This window comes from Piliocolobus tephrosceles, chromosome 12 (assembly GCF_002776525.5).
Source record: "Piliocolobus tephrosceles isolate RC106 chromosome 12, ASM277652v3, whole genome shotgun sequence".
Classification (NCBI taxonomy): Eukaryota; Metazoa; Chordata; class Mammalia; order Primates; family Cercopithecidae; genus Piliocolobus; species Piliocolobus tephrosceles.
The window spans coordinates 46771289-46779623 of record NC_045445.1 but is presented as its reverse complement, the minus strand read 5'-3'; the positions used below and the strand labels follow the sequence as shown (position 1 = coordinate 46779623).

The following is an 8335-nucleotide window of genomic DNA, read 5'->3' as shown; positions in this document are numbered from 1 at the left end:
AGGGATCAACTACTCCTGTCAGTCATTGATTCAGAGCTGTCCTAGGGAATTTGTTAATCCCCTGTAACTTCTGGCTTCCTATGTGTGCAGGCAAAGAGGGCTCTGGAGGCCAGAGAAAATCCTCCAGGAAAAGATGCCAGTGTTGGCAGTTGGAAGTCAGCCTACATGGACAGAAATGATGAGAGCCAAAGAGATATGGGTAGAGCACCAATAATATCTGCTATAGGAAGAAATGGACAAGGAAGGAGTCAGGATTCACTCAGGGCAAAGTGGAGGGACCATTCTGCAAAGAGAGTGAAAGTGGCTGGTCGTGGTGGCTCACACCTGTAATCCCAGCACTTTGGGAGGCTGAGGCGGACAGACCACTTGAGCTCAAGAGTTGGAGACCAGCTGGCCAAAATGGCAAAACCCTGTCTCTACAAGTAATACAAAAATTAGCCAGGTGTGCTGGTGCACACCTATAGTCCCAGTTACTTGGGGGGCTGAGGCAGGAAGATTGCTCAAACCCCAGGAGGTCGAGGCAACAATGAGCCAAGATTGTGCCACTGCACTCCAGTCTGGGTGACAAAGTGAGACCCTGTCTCAAAAAGAGAGAGAGAGAGAGAGAGAGAAACCTCATTTACTTCAGAATGGACATTTAAAAATTATTTTATTAGTTATTTACTTCAGTGTGCAAATTCCTTAACACTTGACAATGCTCAAGCCATATTCAAATTTCCCCAATTATCCCAGAAATGTTCTTTACAGCTGGTTTGCCCACATCAGGATTCAGTTCAAATCATGCAGTCATCTTGTTATATCCCTTCAGTCTCTTGAACTAGAGAACATTCTTTTTCTATTTCACATTAAATTGACTCATTGAGGAAATCAGGCCAGTGGTTCTAAAAAATATTCCACCTTTTGTATTTGTCTAAGTGCTTATTCGTGGTGTTATTTAGCTTGTTTCTCAATCTCCTGTATTTCCCAGAAACTGCACATTAGAACAAAAGGCTTGATACATTCAAATTAAATATCTTCGGCTAGAATACATCCACATGGCATTGCATCACATACAGCAGAATGTCAGAAGACATGTAGTGTCTGGTTGCCCCACTGTTGGTAATGCTGTGGCTCACCACTAGATCAGCATGATGGCAGCCAGATCCATTGTATAGTTGCTTTCCTCTTGATGACCAGAAAATAGTCTGTGTGCTGTTACCTTGGCACCATACAAATGTCCAGGTCCCCATCAGCTCTTCACCTAATAGTTTTAATCCCACTTGATGATTCTGGTCTGAATCAATGAATTTATGACAGGCTTAAAAACGATTTTTAAATTCTATCACCCTGTCTCTATTTCCAAGCCAGTGTTGTTCAGGAAAGTAGAATTTACTTTGTTCAACCAGGGCAGCCCAGTGGAGTGGGTATGAGCATCGACATTAGAGCCAGAGGGTCTGGATTCAAATCCTGGTCCCACCTCTTGCTAGCTATGTGACTGTCACTTAACCTCTCCATGCCTCAATTTTCTTATCTATAAAATGTTGTGTTATGATCATTAAATTAAGTAATACTAGTAAAGCAATCAGAATAAAGCAGGCTGCCTGGTAAGCACTATGTAAGTGTTAAATAAACAAAAAGTAAAACTATGGCTATTTGATTATATTGAAATATAGTCCCTACCGGAAAGGCAGAATAAATGCTTAATTCTTTCCCTTTAATTACCAATTCTCAAAGTAAGGATTTGGTTTTATAGCTGCCACAAGGGGTGACAAATAAGCGGAAAGAACATTAAAGAACTCAGGGAAAGATTTGGGAGGGAGGAGAGTTGGGAGAAGAGCCCAGAATGAGGACACACAGAGCAGCATGAGGCTGGGAGAAGGAGAGCACTGGAAATAGCTTTCCTTGTCTTTTTTATCCATTTTACAGAGCCTCAGTCAAAATCACACAGGGCCAGAGAAACTAAATAAAATAGGAAGTAGCTCCTATTTAAAGGATAGGTGTTTGCCATTCAAACAAATTTGCAAAAAAAAAAAAAAAAAACAAAAAAAAAACTTTTTATTTGTCATTAGAATATGATTGCATCATCATAATATATATTAAGTATAATATAAAATCATAAGAGAAGTTTTAAAATTTACAAAACAAAACTTTGAATAAAATAACACAAAATCATTCTAGCGCTATCATTTTGATTTGTTAAATAAAATAATCAGCCTACGTTTGGTGTTCCACATAAACATGTCCCTAGGCAGTGCCAGCTTCATGAGCATGAGGCCCTGTGCATTTGGGGACTCCATGCTCAGAAGGGCCCAACTGGTTTAACACTCTGCTATTTTGAAATTCTGAATAATTTTTAAACAAATAGTAATAATTATATGTTATTAATAACAATAATATAATACGTTTATTTACAATAATTTACACTTATAACATAATAATAATAACACAGTTTGCAATATATTCTGCAAATTATGTAGCTAGGGCATCTCTGGGCCCCTACCCTTGACCCCAGGTCAAGCCATCAGCCTGCACCCTTCACTGCAGTAGTAGGTGGATAGCCCTTTGCATGTCCAAGCTTTCACCTTTTTTCTTTCTCTTTCTTTCTTTCTTTTCTTTCTTTTTTTTCTTTCTTTCCTTTCTTTCTCTCTCTCTCTTTCTTTCTTTCTTTCTTTTACTTTCTTTTTTTCCTTTGTGTGTATGTGTGTGTGTGTGTGTTTTGCTCTTTTTGCCCAGACTGGAGTGCAGTGGTGTGATCTCGGCTCACTGCGACCCCCTTCTCCCTGGTTCAAGCAATTCTCCTGCCTTAGCCTCCCAAGTAGCTGGGATTACAGGTATGTGCCACCATGCCTGGCTAATTTTTGTATTTTTAGTAGAGGCGGGGTTTCACCACGTTGGCCAGGCTGGTCTCAAACTCCTGACCTCAGGTGATCCACCCGCCTTGGCCTCCCAAAGTGCTGGGATTACAGGCGTGAGCCACTACGCCCGGCAGCTTTCATCTTTAACTCTCCTTTGGGTGCCCTAAGCCTTGCTCTTCTTACTGACAGCTTTCTGATTTGGTTGCCTGTGTGGCTAATTACAGTCTCTGCACCCTCCTAGGGTTCCTTTTCCTTTTCAGAACCGCTGGTGAAAGGCACTGTTCTGTGGGCGATGCTTCCTCCCCACCCCCAAGAACACACTTTCACCAAAGCTGCGAGGATTGTCTGTCTTGTCCTTTTCCCCCTCCGTCTGAGCATTCTCTGTATTGCTTATTGCTTGTTACTAAAATAAGACACACGGCCAAGAAAAGAAAAGAAACCACCCAGGCTCTACCAGGCAAGCATTTTATCAACGTGTGGACAAGCTTAGCTCTGAGGCTCTTGGACAGTTAAATAAAGGTGAGGGCTGGGTTGGAAAAGAAGGGAAGCAAAAGGAGGAAACTCTGAAAAGGATAAGACGACTCAGTCTCTCTCCCTCTTCCCGTAGGAGGGTACCTCCGTCTCTATGCCAAACAGATGTGGGCTAATTCTTAACGAGCTCCAGGGAAGGCCATATCGTGGAATTTTTAATTATAAAAGATTTAAGATATTTTGCCCATTTACAGTTTATTTTCTGTTGCCAAACACCTTTCCACAAATGATCAATATCACTTTTAAACACACTAAACTCTAATGTTTATTCTTTCCCCATCCATCATCCCCTACACCATATTTAATATATGCTTGTTCCTGCATCAACTCTGCCATGCCTGTATACATCAGCAGTCTCATATTTGGATGAGCCTTTATGTCTAAGATCGTGCATTTGCCCTTTCCCCTTTGACCCACTCTCTTTCCTTACCTTGAAAAAAAGGAAATTTTTATTAGGGGTAGCATAATTTCCAGCAGTGTATTTTGTCTGTTCACCTTACTTTTTTAAGTAAAATGATGATTGCATAATGACAGAAAAAGCAATAGTAGTAGTAGTAGTAGTAGTAGTAGTAGTAGTAGTAGTAGTATTGTCTCCTATGTGCAAGTCACTGTCCATGCACTGCTTATCCTGATGACAACACTGTGATTTGAGTTTTATTGTCCCCATTTTACAGATAAGAAAACTGAGACTCAGAAGTCAAAGGAGCTTGGCCAAAGAAGTTACCTTTTAAGTGACAGGACTGAGATGTTAATGCCACTCTGTTGACACCAATGCTTGGTCAACCCAATTACCCCAGTATCCTCTCTGTATATAAAGAAGAGCCTGTAACAGCCTCTTTTGTCTTCACAAGATCCCATTAGCTCTGTAGCCACAGTGCTCCACTCTTTATATTCAGACCCAAAGTGCTGGGGCGCCCCGGCCCCTACACCCTGTGCATACCCTTCTTTCTATGATGTCATGCATTAACTTTCACAAGCTGCTTGTTATGTAATGCATTCCACATGACATCTCTGCTTTGCCCTCGATCTTACATTCCCTGAAGCCCCTTAAAGATCTTTTTAATGTCCTCATCCCCTCATCCATCAATTTCGATTTTATAAGCTTAGCCCTCCTTTGGTATTTCTCTGTATATCACTTTCTCAGCCTCCCTTTTTAGGTCCTTACCCTTTCTTTTCCCCACTACCTTTTCTTTGTCACATCCTATTCACAGGTCACTCTTTCCCAGTACTATATATCTTGCTTTAAGTGACATGGTCTTCTATTCATTTTTAGTGTTGGCTGAAGGAATTTGAAGTCTGCCCCCCAGTTGTCCTCTTTGGGTATCCTACTTTGAAACACAAAAGCAGTAAATTGTAAATCAATTCTGCATTGATCAAGGCTGGCCACCGTCCCCACTGCCTGGCTGTGACCTCTGAATGCTAAAACTATGAGTTTTCTTCGGTATTTGCTCTATTGTTGTACAAGGCCAAGAAAAGGTTCTCATCAACGAAGCTATACACCCTGTTGGCAGGAATCAGGCAGAAAAGCTGGCAGCCAAACCTTGCTCAGTTCTGGTTTTCTTTTCTAATCATAACTTTAACCCCTCTAATTTGCTTCCTTTTTAAATTTCCCCCCTCCTATTACATCTTATCCTCCTCTCAGGTGCAGTCATAGAATTCTTATCTTTCACATTTACATTTTTTTCTCTCCTTTCCTCTTATTCTGCTCACTTGTCCATTTGGTTTGACTCTCGTCTCAATTTTTACTTGGATTATTCTTTTAGTAGCTTTAAAACAAATCAACAAGCACTTATTGAGTGCCTACTATGTTCCAACTACTGAACCAAGTGCTAGTCCTTACCCTCAAGGAGTTCAGTATTTCCATGTGCTTTAAACACTTGTGTTACTCCAGGGAGGGAAAAAGAGGGTGATTAAACCAGCCTGTTAGTTGGTTATCAACATATACATGAAGTTCAAGAAAATGTACAAAATGACCTTTACTCTCAGTCTGCATCACTTATTCTAACCAATAGGAGTCAATAGGACATGTAGTTATCTTGTTTGTTGGAATTTTTTTTTTGGCTTTGTAATTAGTATATTAAGGAGACAATACATTTCAATAATTGCTTAAATTCTGATACCCAGATTTAAGCATGTAAACATATGATGAGACTTTTAAACATACAATTAAAGCTATTCATCATAATTTGCTATGCTACCAACATTAATTACTTTGGAGCGTAAATCAAATGGTTTAAAGTAATCCTGTAACATACCTAAATAATACCTTCCTATATTACCCATGCAAATTATTTCTCCACGTAAAGGTCTTTTCATTTTAATTTCTACATTACCCAAGCTCTGAAGTCACTACTCAGGCTTATCATGGTCCACAGACAAGGAGGGGAGCAAATAACCAGGACTGGTCAAGATATATATGGAGATATACACACACACACACGCACACACACACACATACACACACACACATATATATGGATGGCACAGCAGAAGGAAACACATTCTGGAAGTGCAAACCTTCAAGAAGCAGCATCATTATGATAAACTCCTCCTACAGAAAGGTATCATTTTTATCACAGATCCCACAGGACAAATTATTTATTATGCCATCTTCAAGTAACAGTTGAGGCAATAGGATAAATGCAGAGGCACTACAATGAATCCCACTTAACACAAAGAACTATACAGACCAAAACTTCTCTACAATTTTTTTTTCCTCATTGCCAGTTAAATACAGAGTTTTACTCTCATAGCTTAACAATGAAGAGTCATACACTGAAGCCAATACATATACCTAGCATTTCAGTCTAAGCTTGTCCACGTACATAGCTGAAGTCAATTGCAAGGTTTGGCCTAGAAATGCTAGGGGAACTTCTTTGCAAAGTAGTTTTTACAGGTATTAAACTTCATCTTGCACACCGAAGTCATCATACATAAAGGGTAAAGTCAGAGCTTTTATATTTGAATTTATTCTTCATTTAACTTTTTAAAGCACTACTATAGTTGAATATTAAACAAAACAAGAGCAAGTAGTGAGCATATTATGATTATAGTCCTTCACTCATTTACTACTGCACATAAAATGCCACCAGTGAGTGCTATTCACTGGCCCATTAAGAGGTCTAACACTGAACACCACCTCTGGGATGATATTCATCATCCTCATATGCTTCTCCATTGTAATGGTGCCATCTTCCCTGATTTGGATCAAAGTCCACCAGTTCTACTCGATCCATCTCATCAGTCTCTTCCACTTCCTTCCTCTCAGGTAGGAGTTTTTCCAGCAAAGACAGTTTATCAGGAGAGAGAAAGTCATTCTCAGGAAAGTTTACCTTGAATTCAACGATTAGGCATCCCTTTTCATATGGTCTATGATAAATTGGCATGCCTTCATTTATTACACACTTGGTATCTCCATGCTTGACAATCTAACCTGGATGAGAGGTGATGACTATGGTTCAGTCGTCAAGAGTAGATATTGGCTACTGGAAGCCACACAATGCTTCAACCAGCTGTATGCTGTACTCTTTCATACACATGAAAGGGTTTTCTCTTCATCTAGTAAAAACAGCATGATCCTTCTGATCCAACACAATGATAATATCTTCTCGCTCCAGTCCTGGTTCTTGGTTTCCTTCACCATGGAATGTCATCTTCTGGCCATATTTCATCCCTTTGTCAATATGAACTTCTAGAATCTTCTTCTCTCGTACTATCTTTCTTCCCTTGCAGCTTTTACATCTATCTTTAGGACTGATCTGCTCCCCGTGGCCCTGGCACTCTACGCACACAGACTGAATTTGCTGAACCTTTCCAGGTCCTATCTGATGAATTCTTATTTGCATTGCAGTACCTCAGCAATTGGGACAGTACTCTACTGCTCCTTTCTTACCTCCTCTATCTTCTCATTTATCACAAATCACATTCTTTTGCAGAGCTAGTTTTCTTTTTACACCATTATATAAGTTTTCTAGTGTTACTGAGAGCTGATGTACAGCATTTTTACCTCTCCTTTCTCTCTGCATCCTTCCTCCTCCTCCTCTAAAAACACATATCAAAGATGTCCATGGGGGAGCCAAAACCACCACCTGCTCCATCCTCTTTAATTGTCTGTTCTCCCCCTTTGTCATATAATTCCCTTTTCTTTGCATCAGAGAGAACTTCATATGCTTGAGAAATCTGTTTAAACTTCTCTCCTTCATTTGGATTCTTATCAGGATGGTACTTCAAGGCCAGTTTCCTATAAGCCTTTTTCAATTCTTCCTTAGTAGCGTTGGGTTTGATCCCCAAAACATCACAGTAAGTGGTTTCTTCCACCATCTTCTGCCGGCGAGTGGGCTGAGGCTGGTGTGTGAGGGAGTGGTAAGGAGCTCGGAGCTGTGTGCAGCTCGGCAGCTACCATAACTCTGCCTCTCACCGAGCATTCTGGAAAGTTCCCAGATATATGTGTGTGTGTGTGTACATATATATATATATATATATATTTTTTTTTTTTTGACAGAGTCTTCCTCTGACACCCAGGCTGGAGTGCAGTGGAACAATCACAGTTCACTGCAGCCTCAACCTCCCAGGCTCAAGAGATCCTGCCACCTCAGCCCCACCAGTAGCTGGGATTACAGGCGCAGGCCACCACGCCTTGCTACTTTTTAATGTTTTTTTGAGACGAGGTCTCCCTATATTGCCCAGGCTGGTCTCAAACTTCTGAGCTCAAGTGATCCACCAGCCTCGGCCTCCCAAAGTGTTGGGATTACAGGCATGAGCCACTGTGCAAGGGCGGACATGTAGATTTTTGAGTGATCCCCCATTATGCCACTCATTCTTAGTTACTCAGGGGGCATAAGACCATTGGTAGCAATCCTTCCCTCTTGCAGACAGTGGAGAAACCTCCCCTGACTACTAATTCTCCTCCCTGATGGCCTTTGGGGAACTCCTTTCCTGATGTGAGTCTCCAGTTTGGGTAATCAGTCACT

The 8335-nt window shown here is 40.8% G+C and overlaps 1 pseudogene; it reads right to left on the bottom strand.

Annotated features, from left to right (window-relative positions):
• Window positions 1-6478: 6478 nt before the first annotated feature.
• On the bottom strand, window positions 6479-7685 carry LOC111536608 (annotated as a pseudogene).
• Window positions 7686-8335: the final 650 nt, after the last annotated feature.